The sequence below is a fragment of the Salmo trutta genome, chromosome 29 (genome assembly GCF_901001165.1).
Source record: "Salmo trutta chromosome 29, fSalTru1.1, whole genome shotgun sequence".
Lineage (NCBI taxonomy): Eukaryota > Metazoa > Chordata > Actinopteri > Salmoniformes > Salmonidae > Salmo > Salmo trutta.
The window spans coordinates 37018875-37042858 of record NC_042985.1 but is presented as its reverse complement, the minus strand read 5'-3'; positions in this window follow the sequence as shown (position 1 = coordinate 37042858).

Genomic DNA, 23984 nt, shown 5'->3' with positions numbered 1-23984 from the left:
GACTTTTGAAGTATCCTAATCAGATTAAAACATTGTGACTAGTTGTGGTTATGCCTCATATAAAAGGTAATACATTTTAAAAGTTAAATTATAAATATCTGCGCTATAGTGAAGCGATAGGTTCTAGGTGCGAGAAAAATAGAAACTCAGACTGGTAAAGAGGCAGAGCATGTCTTAAGCTTTCCTGAGTAACCGAGCCTGCCGGGAGCATATGTGGCCACATTATTATAGGACGATTTGGGAGAATGATGATCTGCAACAGACAGCACATTCAGTATCAGAAGTAAAAATACATCCAGACTGGCTACTGTGCCTTTCTAGACATTATAAACTGTACAGAGTAGACCCACAACTGATCCAAATCAAATGAAACATTCAAATGTTTTGCATTGTTATTCAAATTACATTTCCACTGTAGCCTAGAGTAGAATGTTGTACTCACTTGAAAACAATAATGCAATTATTCATTGCATTGTGGTGTTATAGGTCGTCTAGGTAGGATAATTGTATTGTCCCTAAACAAGATCAATAAGGGACATTTTTTTAGCTGTGTGTCTCATGTCTTCACTGTTCTTTCATGCGCAATGATGCACCTGGCCTCTCCGCTGCCTATCAGCTATTCCTATTTGTTCTTGTCAATTCGTATTCAAAGTTAATTCAGCTTTGAATGTTTTATGCGAGGTATGATTACTAGTTAGCGTATTGCAGATCTGGACAAATGATCCACCTACCACTGTTGTCACTCTGAATGGTGGATAGAGGGCAGGATAAACTGTTACACTGGTAGACTATACTGACCTGTGATATAGTAAAAGTTAGTACATGGAAAAGCCTAGTGCATAAGGGAAATACCAAAACACCTTGATATAGGGGAGGCGCATGCAAGCACATGAGGAAATTTGGTTAGGATGGAAGAAATGTTATAGCCTAGTAAAACCTGCAAAAGAGCTAATGTAAACCAGGGAAAAAACTCACTACCCTCCCTGTGCCCAATAAAAAAAAATACAACCCTCCAAGCCTAGCATATTTCGGACCCCCCCAAACAGTTTTTATTTGTGGAGGGCTGAAACAAATACAGGCTGTGATTCAATCCAACACAGATTAACGCACAGTAGACATTTAAAGGCAATTTCCCACATGTTCACAGAGATTACACTCAATGTAAACGTTGCAGTTGCCGGCTCAAGCAGAAATCACCTTTAAAGCAATTGCAGTGCACAGGTTCTTTATCTGCGTCTGTTTAAATCTTGGTGTGCGATCTATCTAGGGAATCTTATTTAAATAATTCATTTATAATCAGAATACCTGCTTTCAGTGTAGAACCATTTTGCAATGGATAACAGTAACATTAAATAGTTACATGCATTATGGGGATTTTATCATTGCTGTGCTGGTCAACAGTATTATTTTAGCTTCACCCTGTGCCTTTGACTGCATCACAACCGTGCTTAAGTCCCCCACAACGCACACCTTCTCGCGTCCCATCGCATTGTCAAACTTTAACTATATACTGAACATATTTTCAAGGAGAGTCGTTGCACAATTTTGAGCAAGAGGTTCTCTGTGTCCATAGCCCCCACAACATGGAAGGAGGTGAGACATTCATCACTATGCGCCATGGAGAGGCTTTTGGAAAGGCTTTTGATTGACTACTGTGGTGGTTTTCATCTGAATGCATGTAATCCCTGCAGCTCCCAGACCTCTCCCTTGAGTATGGTACATCTATTGAATGAATGATGGCTCCCTGCACCCTTGATCAAAACTTCTCGATCCCTAATTAAACCTCCCCTACTTGCCACTCACTCTGAAAACTCCACTACTGACTACGTACGCAGCTGTGATATTATTAAGTTAAGGAATAGTTTAATTGGAAAACACTTAGTGTTTGGTTTCCCGAACCCAGATTGAGCCTGCTCTTGAATAGGCAGCATACACAATGGAGAATCTCCACTGAAAGTGCTTTATCTAGGTGCTCTGAATATCAGGGTACAGGAGCTTTAGGGTTGGGCACAAATGCTTAACCACACCTGAATGCCCTGCTGTGTTACAGGATGCAGGCTTTCAGTAAAAAATGGAAGTGCTGAGGCTAGATTTCTGCTACTGCTGATACACTCCCTTTGTGTTGGCTGGGCAATGAATTATGACTTGGATGCAGGCTAATTATATAATCAAAAATGTTCCCAGAATCAGTTTATATGGCGCTCTAGGGAATATGGACAATCTATTAAAGCAGGTTTTGCATGTGATCAATAAAGGCTTGTTTTTTTTTACACACTCCCTTTTCAATGTTAGGTCAATTGATGATTGATGCGTCTGTAAAGGTACACCGCTATCAAAGCACTATCAACATGCCTAGATTATGTTATGCTGGCTCCAGGGTTGAGCAAGTATCTAGACATATGCTTTTTGCTACTGAAGCATCGAGGCTGATTAAAGGTAATTGGACAACAGAGGGGAAAGAAAATGAGTAAAATAAGGAGACATTGCGGTGTCTTCCACCCTATGGACTATTTGTGAGGTGAGAACATAATTGACATTTCACTACTGCATGTCTTTAACTGTAGCACTTATTCTAAGGTATTGAAATACATTAAGTTCTACCTGGTCTCATGTCTTGTAGTCAGTCCTATATTGACCTCAAATTCATACTATTTTCCAGATAATTACTTTTTGGTAAAATATCACAAAGGCACATTTCTGACAAAAGACAAGTAAATAATACGTTATTATTGTGAAATGGCCATTTTACTTTGTAAATTTTAAGCAAATACATGGACTATCGTTGAAGCATACATCCCTATCATCCACTGTACATTTAGCTTCTTTAGAAACACAGCGCAGTGGACGTTTCCTTCCATTTTCACCGACCAATTCTTTGTCATGCACTGGCTGACCATGGTATACCGGTGTTATCAGGGGTGAAACTATATTTCATTTATTACCCGTACGTGACACCCAAGTGCGCGCACGCATTTTTTTGAATACTACCAAAATGGCAGGCTAGCCTATCTCTGCTGACACTGACAAACAGATCAATAAAAACGACGTTGTCTGAGACATATAATCGGCCTTCGAAAAGGGGAGACACAAATACAATATGACGTCCATCTAACCTGAAGGAGGAAATTATTGTCCAAAAACAAACAAAAGTGGCACTGACCCAATGATGAAGACAGTGAATATGCACACTCCCAGGGGATATGGCAGATGTTCTCCGCTGGTGCAAATAAGTTAAGAATTTTGATAGGCTAGCTAAAAGAGATTGGAGTCTTTATATTGTCGTCTCTTTACAGCAATAGCCATTTGCTTTCCAAACAATTTTTCTGTAATTGTACTGTATTTTTTAATATTGCGGTATGCCTGTGTGTTGGATTTTCACTGACAGTTGCAACTCAACAATAATCTATTTGCGCGCTGCCCAAATTGCGGGCCCTTCTGACCAATCGTGTTTTTTTTTAATTAGGCTATATCATTTTGCCAATTTAATTACATTTACTTTAGGGAAAGCTTCCCCTAGCCTTAAGCACACGCCGCCTAAGCCTTTCAATGTGGCATAAACCCAACCAGTCAAACAATCACTTAACAAAGGGCGCTCATGTAGGCTACCCGCGCACATTCTGTATTAATTGTGATAATCTCACGTTTTACAGGTATGGAGTAACCCCACTATTTATTTTGCCAGGACGCTGTACCAGACATTACCGCCTTACTTTCACCCCTGGGTGTTATCATTAATTGACAACTGATGGGCCAAAATGAATGCCATTACTATAAAATTAGCACCATTACACTCAGATGCAAGAGGATTTCTCTTTAGTGTTAGTAGGCAAACAGGGCCCATGTTATCATGGATGCTGTTTCAGCGTTCAAATCTCTCTTCTCTTTCCCCCTTTCTCCGTGGCTGTCATTAAACATGCTCTTTCTCAGCCATCTTTTCTTCTCCATGTTCACTGTCAAGCAGGCATGCCATTGTCTTGTGCAAACGCCTTTCAAATATAGATGTTCATCTGCATCAGAGGTTCAAATAAGTATGTGGCACGAAAGCCCTACGACAGGGAATGAGGGGTTGAAAGGTTCCTGTCGATGTGAATAACCAAGAACTGCCCGTTCCCTCCCCTCACTAATAATTCCAAAAGAAACCAACTGATGGATCTGCTTTCCTAAAGGGCTTGGGTACAGTAGTAGGACTACTTAATCTTGTTCTGGGATCAACAACTTCTCTGACTTCTTCCTTGACCTTTGTATTTTTGATCAGAGGGCAGGTTTTTCGATATGTCTCAGCATAATCTACGGCACCTCAACAGTTAGGAATAGCAATGAGGCAGGTTTCATGGTCATGTCTGACGGCACGTTGACTCAGCTCGTCTTTGAAATCCATTCAGCCCTTTGAGTTTGACATTTAATAAGCCAGGTCTTAAATTAAAAGCCTGTTAATGCCACTTAATCGGCCTTCTTCCCATTCTCTCACAGCCGTCTCTCTCCTTCCACAGCGGATTTAGCCGGACTGGGAGTCAGTGCGTGCGCGTCTTACTAAAGGTATTCACACGAAAACTATTAAAATAATGGCCAGCCATTTACATTGTCTGGCCTTACCTTGAACAGTAGTCTGGCTTCAATGCAGCCAAATATTTTCAAGACATACTGGGCCAGAATCATTTTGCACGGAAGTGTTTTCTAGTGTGGGTAGTTTGTCTCAAGAATGACAAAGTGTCGCTCTGCCCATTGTTTCAAAATACATCAGAGGATGATAATACATTGTGGCAGATCCAATTTGTCAACGTGCAGCAAACTTTTCAACAACTTCAATAGCTGTGCTTCCACACAGTGTTTCGAGATATGATTCAAAATAAAACAAAGTAGATAATGCATGGGAAGAAAAATGGATCCTGTTTTTAATTATGTCCATTGGTCAGAAATTGACAGGTATTCCAGGCCCAGTTTACTGAGTTGAGTTCTTTCAGAAACAAGGACATTTCTAAGTGACCCCAAACTTTTGAACGGTGGTGTATGTAAATGTGATATTTCAGTTGTTTTTTTATACCTTTTCAGAACATTCTAAAAACCTGTTTTTGCATTGTCATTATTGGATATTGTGTGTAGATTGATGAGGGATTTTTTTTTAAATTAAATCAATTTTAGAATAAGGCTGTAATGTACCAAAATGTGGAAAAAGTCAAGGGTTCCAAATACTTTCTGAATGAACTGTACATATGGGTTAAGATGTTTGAGAATTTCTTAAGCTGAATAGAATACTAGTGTATGTGTGTGTGTGTGTGTGTGTGTGTGTGTGTGTGTGTGTGTGTGTGTCACTTTCCATCCATTCAAATTTCTACTATTTTCTCCATCTGTAGTTAAAACACCTGTTATGAGGGCAGGATGATAACACAGTAATTGATCAAATTCTTAAGGTACTAAAGGGGGACTAACTGTTCTCACCGTGTAAAAGTTAAAATTAGAATAAAAGAGAATGTCAGCGCTAATAGCCTTACCACATGTTTTAAGCCATTCAACTGCTTGTTGTCAGAAAAATGTCAGTCCGAGTATCTCCTCCCAGTTTAGACATTAAGGGAAATCATTTGAATAGAAGAGAGTTGGGGGATTCTCCCAGTACTTTCACAGCACATTTCACAGCATCAGAACTGCCTCAGGGCATGATATTGAAAATGGCAGACAAGCAAGGCTCTCGTGGAGCAGATAAGGTGAACCTGAGTCTGGTTAAGTGCATATAATGACTTTCTTTTGACACACTGTGAATACGAGATCACATCAGGGCTAGGCAACCACTTCCTGAGTGCCATTCCTTGTCATATACTATAGATTTTATCTATAGGGCCCTTTGTTTTTGGCATATACAGTTTCAGTTGTGCAAGGCAGGTCATTACACTCTTAGAAAAAAAGGTGCTATCTATGAGTTCCAAAAAGGGTTCTCCTATGGGGACAGCTAAAGAACCCTTTTGGAACCCTTGTTTCTAAGAGTGTAGTGATCCGTGTCTCATTCCCCACTGCACCTGAAAAGTACGGTAAAGCCTATTTAGGCTCTTGGGAATATTTCATCTCCATCAGAGCTCAGCAACTTGCACTTGCCGATACTGAGCAACCTGCTCAGCCAATAAAATGGGAGTTGTTCAGCTATTTGCCTTGATTTATGCCCTGCAAAGTCATCCACCCTCCCTTTGGCAACAGCTTTGTCATAAGTTCAATAAAAGCTTAATTTCTTTTCACGAGATCTATGGACATCAACCTTGAAAACACCAAAATACAACATTTGGACCAGGAATTTATCTCTTAGTTTCCAATTAAATGAATTTGCTCATCAACAAGCATGGTATCATCAACTTCAATAGAACTGAAGGGAGTGGTTTTACCGATGTAACAACAGTCTTTAGTGGTCGTCTACTGATTTTGACTGAAGGCTCTGAGTGACACACATGATTGAAATATATCAGATACAATTTTAAAAGGTAACGAACAAAACCAAAACTATTAACTTGATCGAATTTCCGCTTTTATTAATCGTCCTTGTGAATCAAAAAGCTGACATGAATAAACTTCAGAGCATATGTCTCAATCTAGTTGCTCATGACAGTTTTCCCTAAATATCATGATTTGGATAATGAGTTTGATTTGTAATGTTGCAATTGAAACTTTGTTATGATTTAACTAATCAAAAGTGTGTTGTTTTGATATGATAGGGCCTTGTTTTGGAATAAATTACCAGCTGTGGGCTGATGAGTTCTGCAGTAATGATGATGTCTTCCCTGTAGCTCAGTTGGTAGAGCATGGTGTTTGTAATGCTAGGGTTGTGGGTTCAATTCCCACAGGGGGCCAGCACAGAAAAAAAAATGTATGAAATTGTATGAAATGTATGCATTCACTACTGTAAGTCGCTCTGGATAAGAGCGTCTGCTAAATGACTAAAATGTAAATGTAATGGCAGTGCAACAGGGGAATGAGCTATACTTACTCGGGACACTCCTACCGTTGTTTCTACTCTAGCATAGTATAACAACTAAGACAACATGGAGCGCTGTCCCAAAATGGGTTGCACATCTTCATATTGATAATGAGTAATGAGTCATCTTAGTATTGATAATGAGGAATGATCACTGTTCATCAGTACTGTATTGAACCTTGCCTAGGCAGACCTGCTAATCACCGCTCGGGGGCGGAAGGTAGCCTAGAGGTTAGAGCCAGTAAATCAAAAGGTTGCCAGATCGAATCCCCACGCTGACAAGGTAAAAATCTGTCATTCTGCCCCTGAGCAAGGCGGTGTTCCCTGGGTGCGGTGGATGTCGATTAAGGCAGCCCTCCCCCCCGCACCTCTCTGATTCAGAGGGGTTGGGTTAAATGCGGAAGACACTTTTCAGTTGGGGGTGATTGTAACATTCCTACCTAGGCAGTCGTTGCAGTACTACTTATCTTGCCAGTATCTTTATCTTGCCAATTCCATATGCAATGGTATCCCCCTTCGGTGTCCCCCAATGGTATCCCTCTTTCCAATAAGGGTTAAACCTTTTGGGGGTGGTTGTAACATTCCTACCTAGGCAGTCGTTGCAGTACTACTGTATCCTTATCTTGCCTGTATCTTTATCTTGCCAATTCCATATGTAAGGGTATTTATTCATGTTTTTAATTTTATTTGTAAATGTCCCATCAATGCCTTTTAATGTTGCAGCAGTAATAAGATATTTTTTTATATTAATATTACTAAAGAATTTGAAGCCAATTATCAGCCATTCATACATCATTTGATTTTCTCTCATTACAATGTAGTGAAATAAATGACATATACAGTACATACTGTACATTTCTGTTCTGTGGGCTGAGTTAACAGGGAACTTTTGAGATCCTCCCAAAGAAAATGCATTGGCTGGGGGTAATACCTAGCTCTAGTTAGAACATCAGTGAAGCATGGCCATTGATAATATGCTACCCTCTTCTGTTACCTCCTCAGTGACTTCCGTAACGTCTGCTGTTGCATGTGGTATTACAAATAAATGGGGCTTATAATAACTTCTGTGAAGAATAACGATCTCTACAGTATGAAATCACCACAAACAACAGCAATGAACGAACACTGGCAAGAGACAATTATCACCCTATAAAAAGCCTATTCATTCGCCCTTGTAATTGTACAAACAAAAGGTGTGGCTTTATATTCCAACTTTGAAAACACTGCAATTAAACGATGCTTTTGAAATTAGGAAGTTAGTATTAGTTCTAAAATCAATTAAGGGGAATTCAGTTGGAAAATGAGAAGGCAGTTCTAAGGGGTTAAACCATTGATCTGTTGTATTTGTATTTTTGCCACACATAATGGAACGCACTCTGCACAGACCATATAATGGTGGTGTCAGAGCTAGTGCTTATGGATGATTTAGAACACTGAGTCAAAAGACTATCTCATTTTTAATGTTATAAATCAACTAAAACGTACAGCCTGTAAGACAACTGATATTGCTGCTCATGGGTTATGGTGAGCTTGTTGTCAGGGGCGTCGTAAAGGACAGACCAAGGCGCAGCGGGTATCGTGCTCATCTTCTTTTTTATTTCGAGTGAACACTTAAACAAAATATACCAACGCCAAACAACAGTTCCGTAAGGACACAAGGACTATGCGAAAAACAACCACCCACAAAACCCAAAGGAAAACAGGCTGCCTAAGTATGGCTTCCAATCAGAGACAACCAAAGACACCTGCCTCTGATTGGAAACCACACTCGGCCAAACCTGGAAAACGGAACATAGAAAATGAAAACTAGAACCAAAATCCCCTAGACCAAAAACCCCAAAACACACAAAACAAACACCCCCTGCCACGCCCTGACCATACTACAATAACAAAAGACCCCTTTACTGGTCAGAACGTGACAGTACCCCCCCCCCCCCCCCCCCAAAGGTGCGGACCCCGACTGCACCTCAAAAAAAAAAACAACACAAAACAACCCCAACCCTAAAGGGAGGGAAGGGAGGGTGGCCACCGTCAACCACGGTCCCTGTGCTACACCCCCCCTTCCCAATCCTCCCACTACGGAGGTGGCTCTGGCTCTGGGCGTAGCTCCCGTTCAGAAGACTCTGGGCTGCGCGGCATCGCTGGAGGCCCCGGGCTGAGAGGCGTCGCCTCCACTGGGCCGTGGAGGCGCACCGGCGGTCTAGAACTCAGGGCTGACACACCCCGTCCTGGCTGAGTGGTCACTGTAGCCCGGCACGGGTGGAGCGCTGGCACAAGGCGAACTGGGCTGTGCGTAGAGCAGGCGCAGGGTAAGCTGGACAAAGGAGACGCACTGGTGGCCAGATGCGCTGCGCCAGCTCACTTCTCCCTGGCTGCCAGCCAACTCTCGCCCGGCAACGCTGCGGAGCCCGTACTGACCGCACCGGACTGTGCGTGCATATGGGCGACACCGTGCGCATTTCTGCGTAGCTTGGTGCTCTCCTCGTCACCCGCTCCCCACGGTAAGCACGGGGAGTTGGCTCAGGACTCCACCCTGACTCTGCCCAACTCCCCGTGTGCCCCCCCAAAAAAATGTTTTGGGGGGGGCTGCCTCTCAGGCTCCTGTAGCTCCCTTAACTTCTCCTCCCAGAATCGCCGTTCCGCCTCGCAAGTCCATTTGTCTCCACGCTTCTCCTGCTCCTTACCCCGCTGCTTGGTCTTCTTTAGGTAGGTGGTTCTGTCAGGGGCGTCGTAAAGGACAGACTAAGGCGCCCCCACAAAACAAACACCCCCTGCCACGCCCTGACCATACTACAATGACAAAAGACCCCTTTACTGGTCAGGACGTGACACTTGTTATGAAGCCAAGAGTGCTTTATTGTGTTTCACTGCGGTTGGGCTAGAAAATGTTGGCAACTCAGTACTTTCCAGGACATCACCGTTATCTTATGACACTTACTTGTCAAAACGTATTTCTCATCCCATCCCCAGAAACGATCTATCTGAAAGTACAATTCTCCCGTGCTACATGCATATTTAACAAGGAAGCAAAACATTTAAGAAATTGGTCTACCTGTCTGGTGAAATGTTTATTCTATCTACGCAGGCCTAATACTTACTTGCGATATGCATGTGTGACTAACTCGAATTTTCATGCAAATCTCCCATTGGCATCTATGCATGATTTATGTGAAACAGTGAAAGTGAGAGTTGCACGCATGAACCTCAAGTTAGAATGTTGTCCCTGTATGATCTAAGAGAAAGTTGAGATGTGTGCATGCGTCGCAAGTTAAGATAAGGGAGAGTAAAGCTTTAGCCTACCATAAAGTATTTGGGGTATACTTGATGTTTAGTTTCACTGGATGTTAGAGTTTCATACAAAATATTGGACTTAGCAAGCTGTGGGGGAAGAATAGCCACAGGTCACTGAACTCTACTGAATCCCGGAAAAATATATATTTTTTAATACTTTTATTAATGAGGGGCGTTGCCCAGGAAAAACATTTTATTTCACAATTACAGCATCAATTGTCATTCAAATAGTTAATTAAATAAATGAAACTGCATATCTCTTACTTGGGCTTATAAGGGTGAACTCTGGTATTGTGTTTTATCCATGCAGTCACAAAATAACACTTTTAACCCCTTTGGACAATTAAACAATTACATTTTAATAACAAATGTTTTAATTGTTAAAATGTAATGCAGCTTTGTGAGTAACTTTGATTCACTAGGCTTTTTCCAATATGAAAATACTGACGTTGAAGTTATCATTTGGACGTTGCCATTATAGTCGGTGTAAAGTTATTATTTGGAATGCATTCTGATTAAGTTCATTTTTGAAATCAGACCACCTCTGTTATGCTTCACCCCCAGTTAAAATTATGAATGTTTCTAGCTTACAAAACTGATACTTTTTAGGGAACAGCAAATACTCATGAATAATTCACACACTCACTGGCTCACAAGTCACAGCTTGTCTGTATTAAATTGTTTAGAACTTGGCACATAATGTACTGTTTGAGTAGTCAAAAGTTTCCATTTTTTTGTCAAGTGTTTTTGCTGCAAAGCTTGTCAATTTCTTATTTTGTAGGTTTAATATTTGAGAAGAATGTCATTTAATTGTCTGTATATTTCTATGTATACTGAACAAAATATATAAACATAACATTCAACAATTTCATTGATTTTACTGAGTTACAGTTCATATGAGGAAATCAGTCAATTCAAATAAATTCCTTAGGACTTAATCTATGGATTTCACATGACTATTGGTCACAGATACCTTTAAAAAAAAATGGGCCTCACAATTGGCCTCAGGACCTCGTCACGGTATTTTTGTGCATTCAAATTGCCATCAATAAAATGCAATTGTGTTCGTTCACCGTAACGTATGCCTGCCCATACCATAACCCCACCGCCACCATGGGGCACTCTGTTCACAATGTTGACATCAGCAAACCGGTCACACACATGATGCCATACACGTGGTCGGCGGTTGTAAGGCCGGTTGGAGGTACTGACAAATTCTCAAAAACAACGTTGGATGGGGCTTATGGTAGAGAAATTAACATTCATATATCTGGCAACAGCTCTGGTGGACATTACTGCAGTCAGCATGCCAATTGCATGCTCCCTCATAACTTGTGATATCTGTGGCATGGTGTTGTGTGACTAAACTGCACATTTTATAGTGGCCTTTTATGTCCCCAGCACAAGTGCACCTGTGTAATGATCATGCTGTTTAATCATCTTCTTGATATGCCACACCTGTCAGGTGGATGGATTATTTTGGCAAGGGAGAAATGCTCCCTAACAGGGATGTAAACAAATTTGTGCACAGCATTTGAGAGAAATAAGATTTTTGTGATCTTTTATTTCAGCTCATGAAACATGGGACCAACACTTTACATGTTGCATTTATATTTTTGTTCAGTGTAGAAAGGCAGCAGAAGTCACAATGCTGTTGTGTTTTAATATTGATTGTAGCTCTAAAGTGCATGGAAATACAATATAGATCATAAGCCATATAGCATTTAGAGATATGTGTTAAATTCCATGTTTCTAGGCAACATGAGTGTTATTTGAATTAATTGCTCAATTATTACTGTGGAGTTGATATAATTACAAATACAACAATACGTACTACACATTTCTATGTTGTTTTCTATGCAATTTATTCCCCCTTTATTCTGAGCAGCAAAGTGCTACTCCCTGCTTCTTACTGTACTTGAGTCCCTTGATATCAATGGTGTTCTTGTTGACATGGCTTAATTCATCATCTGCTTCTATAATAATTGCTTGGGCCAGTGGAAACATATCATCTGTGATTTGAGAAGACATGTACAAAACCTTGCATATTTTATTCACGATAGCCTCACACCAGACAATTAAATTGTCAAGTGATACAATTGAACAAGTAGCCATCGCTGTCATTCTTAACACCTGCCCATAATTAAAACAAAGTGTGTTGTTTCAAAAACAGCCCCATGGAGCATTATTTCCATGTCATCAGCATGCTCAGTGTTTTTGAAATAATGTGACAGCAGTTAATTTTTTGCTTACTGGTTGAGAGCCTTGTCCAACAACAAACCCAGCACAATAAAACCACTTTAAGGCCTGACAGAAAGCAGTACACACATGCTGGGGCTAAATGTGGCGCGCACAAATCAGGGTCACGCAGTGTAAGAGAGTGCGTTGAATCAAGGTCACGCAGTGTAAGAGAGTGCGTAACTGGCGACAGGGAAGTCAGGTGCAGGAGAGCAAAACTGGGTAATCAATGCAGCAGTTTTATTCATAAAACCACCGGAAACCAGAACAACAAACAAATGGGTACAAAACCCGTCGTGCACCAGAGAAAACGTGCACATGCACTTACAATAAACAATTCCGCACAAAGACATGGGGGGAACAGAGGGTTAAATACACAACATGTAATGAGGGAAATTGAGACTAGGTGTGTGAGAAGACAAGACAAAACAAATGGAAAATTAAAAGTGGATCGATGATGGCTAGAAGACCTGCGATGCCGAGCGCCGCCCGAATAAGGAGAGGAACCGACTTCGGCGGAAGTCGTGACACGCAGAGTGTTTCTTGGTAGTCTTAAACAAATCTACTTTGACACAAAAGTATATACCTCTCACACATGGTTATGGGAACCTGTACCATGTCAGATATAGAGTTGAAATGTATACAATTTTGAGTTTGCATCCCATTATTACACTTTATATACATCACAGAAGACTGAAATATAACAAAACCATTTGACATAGAAACACCATTTACATTACATTTAAGTCATTTAGCAGACGCTCTTATCCAGAGCGACTTACAAATTGGTGCATTCACCTATAATATCCAGTAGAACAACCGCTTTACAATAGTGCATCTAAATCTTTTAAAGGGGGGGGGGGGGGGTTAGAAGGATTACTTTATCCTATCCCAGCTTTTCTGAGTTTAATTTCTTTGAATGTTTATTAATAATAATTATGAAATTATGAAAAATATTATCAACATTCAACCCATGAGGCCACTAGGTCATTTGACTGCAGGAAAGGGCTACCAAACTCTGCTTGAAGTGAGCTGCATTTGAAAAAGAGTGTTGAGTAAAATTACAAATTCATGTGTGCCTTTGGAAGGCAACACATTTTTCTAAACTAATCGAATCTGTTAGTAGTTGGATTTTTTGCATCCGTTACTGAGATGACTGTTCCAGTTTACATGATTTAGGTGGTCTCAATAATCAATCTTCGCTACCCTGGCAGTCATTCTCAATGCAGGTCGTGTGTGATTGAAAGTTCAAATTGTTGGATATCCTCACTCTGGCTGGATTCCAATGGGAATTACATATCACTTTTCAAGCCAGCATAATGTTACTTGCAGGCTTGATGTGGCCTGTAAACCAGGAGTTTCAGACCATTGCGTTAGGGTTTAACTAGGCTATTCATGCTATTTTGTTGAGCAAACACACAATCCTATTGCAGCTTATTGCCATACAAATTATTATTTTTAATAGAAATGTGTGCCAATGTAACAGTATGCTGCTTATACTATATCTTCCTCTACTGTTTCTGTCCCGATACAGGGCTCAAACTAGTGATCCTCTGTTCACAAACGAACATGACCGCCTTCCTCGACAACCTGCAAACCGAGTGAGTTATACAAAAGGGACCAATTGGATAGCTCCATCAGCAACATTTCAAGTTAGCTGTGGAGTGAGCTAAACTCCGTTACACCAAGCCAATGTAGAGAAATTACACATTGGTGGGGAAAATGTCAGCCTGCTCAACTCCTTACTTGGAAGCTATCATTCACCCTGTGTAGTAATTGTGCTAAAGCCCAAAGTGAACCTGATGCTGAACCATTGGAGTAGATACGAGTAGGTTAGATTCTGTGCTACTTAAAATAAGCAGGTCGTTCATGGGAGAATCCATTTTCCACCAGGTACTAGATTACGGGTCATATTTGGGTCACAAACAAGATCAGGGAGGATGTTTGGGACACACACACTGGAGCAGGGGGGGAATGTATTTGTTCAACCATCCGTCAGAGTGGCACTATCACAGTGAGGATCCATTACCATGGAAGAAAGCGGGCCGTCTGGCATTCTCTAATTTGTCACTTGGCTTTTCAACGACGGCGGAAAGCAAACCAGGGCGTTACAGAGTCGGCAGAAATAAATCTGACAGTGAAATTAAATGTTCCAGATGTTACATTTTGGATCCATGAATAAGCAAAGGGATTCAGGGCTTTTGGCACGGATCTCCCCATGTTTGCATGGCCTCATTGGAATAGGCCAAGCAGTGTGTCATCATGTCTGTCTTGAGAGTTTGGACTAAAAATAGTGACATACCGAAGAAAAAATTGAAACAAAGACCTTAAGAGTGTCCTCATACAAGGCCACAGATATTAAGGATTGGCTCAGGTGTTCAGAACTTCCACAAACTGACTTCTCACACTGCAGAACTAGCAGGCCAATAATTTACTGGTTCCTTTTTCCCGCCAACACATACCAAGATTACAAGTGAAAAAATTGTGCTGGCATTGCAGCAATTCATCAAGAGTCCTGTAAAGAATATTGGTTTGGAAGAAGTTGGTCAACTGCAGCATATACACAGCTGTAAATCCAAGCTGTTATTTTATGTGGGGAAATGTAACAAATGGGCAATGGTACGATAGCGAGAGGGGTACCAATATTCATGACATTGAAATATAGTCGTTATGCGTGCATCCACTGGGGCCACACAGTTAGCGACAAATGCACCCAGCTGTTGTTAGGTGGGAAGAATTTGTTAATTGAATGTTTGGCCCCTATTCAATTAAACACGGTCTCCAATTTAAGCCCAAAACATGATTAATCTAGCACAGGCAGCAGTAATACATGTGTAGACACATGTAGACAAACAGAACAGCATTTACAGTCATTACGGGAAACCCAGCCGTGAGCTGCCCAGTGACGCGAGCCTACCAGACGAGCCAAATCCCTTCTATGCTCGCTTCAAGGCAAGCAATACTGAACCATGCATGAGAGCACCAGCTGTTCCAGGTGACTGTGTGATCACGCTCTCCATAGCCAATGTGAGTAAGACCTTTAAGCAGGTTAACGTTCACAAGGCCGCAGAGCCAGAAGGATTACAAGGACGCGTACTCAGAGCATTACTATTAATTGAATCTGCCAGTTGAAGACTTGTGAGGCGTCTGTTTCTCAAACTAGACACTCTAATGTACTTGTCCTCTTGCTCAGTTGTGCACCAGGGCCTCCCACTCCTCTTTCTATTCTGGTTAGAACCAGTTTGCGCTGTTCTGTGAAGGGAGTAGTACACAGCGTTGTACAAGATCTTAAGTTTCTTGGCCATTTCTCGCATGGAATAGCCTTCATTTCCCAGAACAGGAGCAGGTCAACATCATTAGGGACCTATCATGGTCCAAACACACCAACACACGACAACACCTCTTCCCCCTCAGGAGGCAGAAAATATTTGACATGTGCCCTCAGATCCTCCAAAAGTTCTACAGCTACACCATTGAGAGCATCTTGACTGGCTGCATCACCGCTTGGTATGGCAACTGCTTGGCATCCGACCGTAAGGTGCTACAAAGGGGGGTGCATATGGCCCAGTATATCACTGGGGCCAAGCTCTCTGACATCCAGGACCTCTATACTACGAGGCGGTATCAGAGGAAGGCCCTAAAAATTATCAAAGACTCCAGCCACCCAAGTCATAGACTGTTCTCTCCGCTACCACACAGCAAGCGGTACCGTCCCGCCAAATCTGGGACCAAAAGGCTCCTGAACAGCTTCTACCCCCTAGCCATAAGACTGCTGAACAGTTAATCAAATGGCTACCCTTATTATTTGCATTGATCCCCTTTTTATTTGTACTGACTCTCTTGCACTGGCTTTATGCACTCTCAGTGGACTCACACATTTTACACTGACACTCGAACACACACACACACTCAAACACACACACATACACACAAAACCCACACACAAAACACACACACACACATGCATATTGACGCCACACACACAAACACACACTCACTTATAGACAGAGTTTCACACTCTTCACATACACTGCTGCTGCTCTGTTTATTATCTATCCTGATTTCCTAGTCACTTTTAACCCTAGCTACATGTACATATTACCTCATTTATCTCACTACCTCGTAGCCCTGCACATTGACTCGGTACCGGTACTCCTTGTGTATAGTCTCGTTATTGTTATTTTATTGTGTTACTATTTCCTTTTTAATTTTTTGCTAATGTTTTTTTTAACACTGCATTGTTGGGAAAGGGCTCGTAACTAAGCATTTCATGGTAAAGGCTACACCTGTTGTATTGGGCACATGTAACAAATACAAATGTATTTTATTTGATCTATGGGCATATTGGCTTTGTTCCAATGCGCTTTGATACAGTAACTGTAGTAACTGTCATTCCTTGTCTCCTCTCCTTTGATATTTGATCTCCTGACGTTTGATCTTTTGATAGCAATATGGTGGAGACCTATCCATGAAAAGGAGGCAAATTTTGCATCATTGACATCCTAGCTCATGTATTGTCTATTGTTTGAAAATTGAGCACCTTCAGGCCTTTATTAGTCTTCAACACAGTAAATGCAATTACAGACCTCCTGCCCGACTTCTCCATAGATGAGAGATGTACATGATCATAGGCCTTTTAGATGGTCAGAGATATCTTAGACTTTGTGTTAATGTGTAGTGTTTCTCAGTTTCGCAATGACTTGCATAAAGCCAATGATCATATGGATCCCACTGTTGGCTAGTTTATATGACTGTGAAAGGGATCACATGCCTTTCTTTTCTCTCTCTTACAGACAAGCGCACGCAAGCACACACACACACACTGCCATGGTACATCCTGCATGCAACCACTTCTGTCATGGGGGCGCTCTGTTCCACACACTCCTCTCGCCAAGAAAACTCAGAAACAACATAAGCACAGGAAATGATGCAATCTCACTGACACATTCACCGATAGATGTTGAGATTGGAGAAGGCAGCCGCCTATTTTCTTGCTCAACAGAACCACGCCTCCTCTCCTTCTTCTCCCAGGTTGGGATGATGATGGCGCAAGCTATAAAGGCTGCTTTGAATAAAAAGGAATATGAAAAGGAATTGGATATAAGGCCCCGTGAAGAGAGGAGCGTGGAGATGGAGAGCTCCCCTAAGCTGTTGTATAATTAGATAAAGGTAGACGCTGCGATGCCTGTCCAGTCCTGTCGAGAATTCCCGTGACCCCGCAGGTCAGCCTGGAGATAGAGCTGTGGGGAATCGCACAATGTTGCTTGATATTTGTCAAGGTGACATCACCTCACAACAATTAGGGGGAGAGAAATAAGTGCCTTGAAAATTCCCTTTGAGTAATCGACCGCTGTGTTCTATCATGAAAGATACATCTATGCGGTATGGTTGTTAAAACATACACGTTCCTAGCTACTCTCTTCACACCTTCCTGCTTGCAGCAGAGCTACATGTCCCAGTTTGCTTAAAGCCATGTTGGGAATAGCAGAGTATATGTTAACTCATTTGACGGGGAAGTTTATATGCTTTTATCTGGTACTTTTATGAATACCTTTGTTCCAGTGCTGTTGGTAGTGATAACAAAGTGAATCAAATCATTTGTGCTTTTTATATGAAATAACCACTAAATTAAGTGAGGAAATACCGTGATATTTGTTTCCACAGTACACTGCTATGTAGAACCTAAAACGGTTCTTCAACCCAATCACTGAAGCTTCGTAATGGCGTATAAATCAACCATTTGTGCTATTCAGTATTTGTCACATAAGTTATCATACTGTGGTCTTTTCCAAGTCTCATCAAACCATTGTTGTGTTATAGGTTTGAATTCCAATCTTGATTCCTAATAATTTACCCCACCTATAACTAATGCCCAAATTTCACATTTGACATTATATGTACATAGTACCTGTATACATATTATTTTAGAAAAACCCTTTGAAGAAACCTTTTTGGTTCCGGGTAGAACCCTTTTTGTTCCAGGTAGAACCCTTTTGGGTTCCATGTAAAACCCTTTTCCACATAGGGTTCTACATGAAAACCAAAATAGTTTTTCTACCTGGAACCAAAAAAGATTTTCCTATGGGGACAGCCGAAGAACCCTTATGGAACCCTTTTTTCTAAGAGTGTAGATACTTTTAGTTGCTGGAATTGATGTTCTGGACTTTCTTGTTGTATTTGGACATTAAGGCTGGGATTCAATCCGAGCCGTGTTAAAAGCGCAGGTCACTATACAGCCGACAATGCAGCTTAAATGCTTTTTCCCAGAGAGATTACATTTATGGTACATGCAGGTCCAAAATTATTGGGATCATTGATAAAGTTGGGTAATGAATACTATAAAATAAATAAAACAAATACTCAGCTATACTGTATGTAAAAAAAAATGGGGGAAATTATATTATTGTCTACTAATACAATTGCTCAAAGAAAGAGATTCTGTAATAAATTAAGAATAATTTGTGCCTCTTTTTTTCAATGCCTTTCAATACCTCACCTTGTCTGGATAACGGCACTGAGCCTTTTTCAAAAATGTTTTATGAGATTGGAGAACAAATTGGGAGGGATCTTAGACCATTCCTCCATACAGAATCTTTCCAGATCCTTGATATCCTTCATGTACGCTTATGTACTGCCCTCTTCAATTCAAACCACAGGTTTTCAATGGGGTTCAAGTCCGGAGACTGAGATGTCCATTGCAAAATTCAGATTTTGTGGTCAATTAACCATTTCTTTGTAGATATTTTTTATTTTTGTAACTAGCTTTTTATTTAGTTGATACATTTTTCATTAGGGGGTTACAGGTACATGTATAACATTCAACATAATATTAATTCAGATATATTCATACATTCAGTTATTTCTCATTTCTTATTTCATACTTTCCTGTACCTGTGGACTGACACCCGAAAGAGTCCCCCTCCCACCCATCCAGCTCCTGAGTCTCTCCTTACATTCCCCCCAATCCCCCCACTCTCACCCACAACGACGAGAGAACTCCCTAAACCCTGCTGGCGAGAAGCATACCCATAACATGATGTCACCACAATACTTGAAAATACAAAGGGATCAACAACATTGTATTCACTTGACATTACTGGCCTGTATGTGAAAAGAAGGAAGCCTGTGCTAAAAAATCCACTCCAAATCAACCATTCTGTTTTCAACAAGGCCGGGTGCCTGTAGGCTGACCCCGGTCGCCAGTTGAACTGTGTTTCCTCCAACACATTGGTGTGGCTGGCTTCCGGGTTAAGCTGGCGGGTGTTAAGAAGCTAGATTAGGCGAGTCATGTTTTGGAGGACGCATAACTCCACCTTCGCCTCTCCCGATCCCGTTGGGGAGTTGCAGCGATGAGATAAGATCAAAATTGCGGAGCCGAAGGGGGGGTCAAAGAATACAGTAATAATAATAAATAAATTAACACGTGGAGTAGGTTGTGTAAATCTGTAAGAAATGTAATCCCTTTTTTAAAAGGAAATTTAAAGATGTGAAGACTGTGCAAAGGGTATATAGACTTCCACTAAGCACTGTACCTCAAATAATTGAACACAATAGGTAGTGGTAGGCAGCAGATTAAAGTTTTTCTTATTCCATCTTGTTCTAAGGGCAGCTCAACCTCAAGGCAAGAAATTAATGTACACTGCTAAAAAAAAATAAAGGGAACACTAAAATAACACATCCTAGATCTGAATGAATGAAATAATCTTATTAAATACTTTTTTCTTTACATAGTTGAATGTGCTGACAACAAAATCACACAAAAATAATCAATGGAAATCCAATTTATCAACCCATGGAGGTCTGGATTTGGAGTCACACTCAAAATTAAAGTGAAAAACCACACTACAGGCTGATGTAATGTCCTTAAAACAAGTCAAAATGAGGCTCAGTAGTGTGTGTGGCCTCCACGTGCCTGTATGACCTCCCTACAATGCCTGGGCATGCTCCTGATGAGGTGGCGGATGGTCTCCTGAGGGATCTCCTCCCAGACCTGGACTAAAGCATCCGCCAACTCCTGGACAGTCTGTGGTGCAACGTGGCGTTGGTGGATGGAGCGAGACATGATGTCCCAGATGTGCTCAATTGGATTCAGGTCTGGGGAACGGGCGGGCCAGTCCATAGCATCAATGCCTTCCTCTTGCAGGAACTGCTGACACACTCCAGCCACATGAGGTCTAGCATTGTCTTGCATTAGGAGGAACCCAGGGCCAACCGCACCAGCATATGGTCTCACAAGGGGTCTGAGGATCTCATCTCGGTACCTAATGGCAGTCAGGCTACCTCTGGCGAGCACATGGAGGGCTGTGCGGCCCCCCAAAGAAATGCCAGCCCACACCATGACTGACCCACCGCCAAACCGATCATGCTAAAGGATGTTGCAGGCAGCAGAACGTTCTCCACGGCATCTCCAGACTCTGTCACGTCTGTCACGTGCTCAGTGTGAACCTGCTTTCATCCGTGAAGAGCACAGGGCGCCAGTGGCGAATTTGCCAATCTTGGTTTTCTCTGTCAAATGCCAAACGTCCTGCACGGTGTTGGGCTGTAAGCACAACCCCCACCTGTGGACGTCAGGCCCTCATACCACCCTCATGGAGTCTGTTTCTGACCGTTTGAGCAGACACATGCACATTTGTGGCCTGCTGGAGGTCATTTTGCAGGGCTCTGGCAGTGCTCCTCCTGCTCCTCCTCGCACAAAGGTGGAGGTAGCAGTCCTGCTGCTGGGTTGTTGCCCTCCTACGGCCTCCTCCACGTCTCCTGATGCACTGGCCTGTCTCCTGGTAGCGCCTCCATGCTCTGGACACTACGCTGACAGACACAGCAAACCTTCTTGCCACAGCTCGCATTGATGTGCCATCCTGGATGAGCTGCACTACCTGAGCCACTTGTGTGGGTTGTAGACTCCGTCTCATGCTACCACTAGAGTGAAAGCACCGCCAGCATTCAAAAGTGACCAAAACATCAGCCAGGAAGCATAGGAACTGAGAAGTGGTCTGTGGTCACCACCTGCAGAACCACTCCTTTATTGGGTGTGTCTTGCTAATTGCCTATAATTTCCACCTGTTGTCTATTCCATTTTCACAACAGCATGTGAAATTTATTGTCAATCAGTGTTGCTTCCTAAGTGGACAGTTTGATTTCACAGAAGTATAATTGACTTGGAGTTACATTGTGTTGTTTAAGTGTTCCCTTTATTTTTTTGAGCAGTGTAATTGTTTAAGTAAGCAATTTCAGCACATCACAGTGGTGAGAGAATTCACGTGGCCAAAGGCCCAAAATAAAATCTTCTGTATTTTTTTGGGCCGCGAGAGTGCGGTTAACTTCTGACAGTTACGTATCCCCCACCACTCTGACTGTTACCGTGTCACTACGCCACAGAACAAGTTGTCCTATTATGCAGATGATGACAAAACCATAATATTAGCATTAGTCTTCTTTAGTAGTTAGTAATGCCATAAGTGCTACATGCCCACCTGGCTTGCCAGTTATAGTAGCAGGACAAATGTGCTGCAATTTCATGGCTTCTCCTTGTCCTCACTGTGTTGGTTGCTATGAAAGCTGGTTAAAGTTTTTGTCACTTCTCTCGCTACTACTACTACAAACTACAGTTACTACAAACCAACTCTGTCTGCCTAGTAACGTAATGACTGCTACACCTACGTGGTTAGCTAGCCACAGTAGCGGGACAAATTGTCTGCAGTTTGAATAATCCAGTGCTTCTTGGGCAGATCACACAATCACGATTAGTTGACTCACTTGGCTGCTGCCTTGCCATTGAGCCAGCATCCTTCTAATGCAGTGCCCAGTGGGTAAACTAGCTATGAGTTGAACATACAATATTTGTATGAACTAGTCGGCAGTTGTTGCTTCCCATGGTGTGTAAATATACAGTTGAAGTTGGAAGTTTACATACACTTAGGTTGGAGTCATTAAAACTCGTTTTTCAACCACTCCGCTAATTTCTTGTTAACAAACTATAGTTTGGCAAGTCGGTTAGGACATCTAAGTGCATGACACAAGTAATGTTTCCAACAATTGTTTACAGACAGATTATTTCACTGTATCACAATTCCAGTGGGTCAGAAGTTTACATACACTAAGTTGACTGTGCCTTTAAACAGCTTGGAAAATTTCAGAAAATTATGTTATGGCTTTAGAAACTTCTGATAGGCTAATTTAAATAATTTTTAATTGGAGGTGTACCTGTGGATGTATTTCAAGACCTACCTTCAAACTCAGCGCCTCTTTGCTTGACATCATGGGAAAATCAAAAGAAATCAGCCAAGACCTCATAAAAAATTGTAGACCTCCACAAGTCTGGTTCACCCTTGGGAGCAATTTCCAAACACCTGAAGGTACCACATTCATCTGTACAAACAATAGTACGCAAGTATAAACACCATGGGACCACGCAGCCGTCATATCGCTCAGGAAGGAGACGCGTTCTGTCTCCTAGAGATGAACGTACTTTGGTGCGAAAAGTGCAAATCAATCCCAGAACAACAGCAAAGGACCTTGTGAAGATGCTGGAGGAAACCGGCACAAAAGTATCTATATCCACAGTAAAACGAGTCCTATATCGACATAACCTGAAAGGCCGCTCAGCAAGGAAGAAGGCACTGCTCCAAAACCGCCATAAACAAGCCAGACTATGGTTTGCAACTGCACATGGGGACAAAGATCGTACTTTTTGGAGAAACATCCTGTGGTCTGATGAAACAAAAATATAACTGTTTGGCAATAATAACCATCGTTATGTTTGGAGGAAAAAGGGGGAGGCTTGCAAGCTGAAGAACACCATCCCAACCGTGAAGCACGGGGGTGGCAGCATCATGTTGTGGGGGTGCTTTGCTGCAGGAAGGACTGGTGCACTTCACAAAATAGATGCCATCATGAGAGAGGAAAATTGTGGATATATTGAAGCAACAGCTCAAGACATCAGTCAGGAATTTAAAGCTTGGTCGCAAATGGTCTTCTAAATGGACAATGACACCAAGCATACTTCCAAAGTTGTGGCAAAATGGTTTAAGGACAACAAAGTCAAGGTATTGGAGTGGCCACCACAAGCCCTGACCTCAATCCTACATAAAACGTGTGGGCAGAACTGAAAAGGCGTGTGCGAGCAAGGAGGCCTACCAACCTGACTCAGTTACACCAGCTCTGTCAGGAGGAATGGGCCAAAATTCACCCAACTGGGAATTTTGTGCGAAGCTTGTGGAAGGCTACCCGAAACGTTTGACCCAAGTTTAAATTGTTTAAGGCAATGCTACCAAATACTAATTGAGTGTATGTAAACTTCTGACACACTGGGAATGTGATGAAAGAAATAAAAGCTGAAATAAATCATTCTTTCTACTATTATTCTGACATTTCACATTCTTAAAATAAAGTGGTGATCCTAACTGACCTAAAACAGGGAATTTTTATTAGGATTAAATGTCAGGAATTGTGAAAAACTGAGTTTAAATGTATTTGACTAAGGTGTATGTAAACTTCTGACTTCAAC